Source organism: Triticum dicoccoides, chromosome 2A (genome assembly GCF_002162155.2).
Source record: "Triticum dicoccoides isolate Atlit2015 ecotype Zavitan chromosome 2A, WEW_v2.0, whole genome shotgun sequence".
Taxonomy (NCBI): Eukaryota; Viridiplantae; Streptophyta; class Magnoliopsida; order Poales; family Poaceae; genus Triticum; species Triticum dicoccoides.
Window position 1 is genome coordinate 68,361,651 of NC_041382.1, and position 1,860 is coordinate 68,363,510.

Sequence of the window (1,860 nt, forward strand, 5' to 3'; positions counted from 1 at the left end):
CCCTCTTCCTGCGTGACGGCGCTCGGGGGGAGAAGACGAATGAGGGGAGAGTGGGGATCGAGCGTAAGGAAACGAGGGGGAAGCGGCCTAAGGAGGGAGATGGGGATCAAGGGAGAGGAGAGGTTGGTCTTCAAACGGTCAACAAAAGCAAGGGGGGACGCGGCAGCTACGAGCGGATGCAAGTTTTGAAAACAATGATGGCAACGAGTACCGATGCAATGCAAATGATGACATGATGAATGCAAACAAACATATAAATAACACATCTAACACGCAAGACATGGAAGGCATCTGAAGCATCGGTCTCGGGGCGTCACAATCGGTCTGCCGAGTCTATATGGTGGAGACTCTCCCTCACTGATTCCTCTCTGACATTTGCGACTGTCGGTGATGGTCGTTACTCCTCCTTCCCCTAGTGCATAACAAATGTCTAGCACAAGGAGAAGAAACGAGAAATGACCCCCACGACAACAGTCGGGATTCTTCGTCCTCTCATATATGGTGGAGCCTCGACAGACTTAAAGTCAACCCGAAATATCGTTTAATTATCTTTCTAAAGAAGGACATATCGAGCGCCTGAAATTTACCGGAACGGAAATATACATGTTTTTATCTACATCATATGAGCATTCAAACTTTGATGGCCATTGCATTTCAATTGTTGAAAATATGAGCAAAAAAATTTCAAAATATCTTATAGGACTCATATTGACATGGAGATTTGGCTGGTCTCACCTCGAGGTCGGAGGGGGGTCGGTGATGAGGACGACGACGGGGATGATGGAGGGGCTCCTAGATTTCTGCAAAAACAAAAACCCTATAAGCTATCAACTAGTCAAATGCATACACCTTGCATAGTGCTCTCCAATTTTAGCACTGAAAGTAGGAGTAGTTTTCCAATTTGAGCATTCAATAAGCAAAACCAAATTGTAAAATAAATTAGTATTCAAATTAGCATGCATTCAATAAGAAAAACTACATTATCTCTTGCATCCGTACATCGTCGAATATTACCACTAATATACCTTGAATAGTATCATACATATAGCATCGCTAATACAGCTAGAACCGTAGTGCCCGACGGGTATCAGCGCGGGCGATGGACACCCAAAGAGAAGGAACCATCATAGGATCATAGCTGCAGTGAGATCCCTGAAGAACCTGCCAGGTATTGTCGAACCTGCCCTCCAATGCAACCATGTAGTGATAGACATGCTCGTCCTCCTCGCTGACACGGTGACGTACCACCTCTGCGGTGTCCGAAAGCTTCCGCACCGCCACTGGCACACGCGACCGCCACCAAACCCTGTTCGGGTCAACGACGGGCTGACTCCTCACCAAGCTACACCCCCCGGAAGATATCACCTCCCAATACTAGCCCGGCGGAGCCTAGTCCCGGACATGGCCCCTCTGATCAAGCAGGCCTCCTCCGCTGAGTCGATGACGAGGATGCGGGATAGGCATCGTCGACGTCGATGCGGGAATAATTGATTTAACTAAAAAAATAAACTAGTTCTATTAATTTTCTTACTAGAAATAAACTACTTATATAGTAAAATAAAGTAGTTTTATTAAATCAACTAGTTCAACTAAACACTTACTATAAATAAAATAAAGTACTACTTACTAAAAATAAACTAGTTTAACTAGTTCTATTATTTTTCTAACTAATTCTATTAAACACTTACTAAAAAACATCTAATTCAACCAATCTAAAATGCACACTAACCTAACATCTAATGCACTAACCTAAATCACAAATTACTAGTATATATACATGGAAAGATACATATATATATGAAAAAAAATGAAAAAAGAGAGTCGGGGCGGCGGCTCACAGCGGGGCCGGCCAACGAGGGC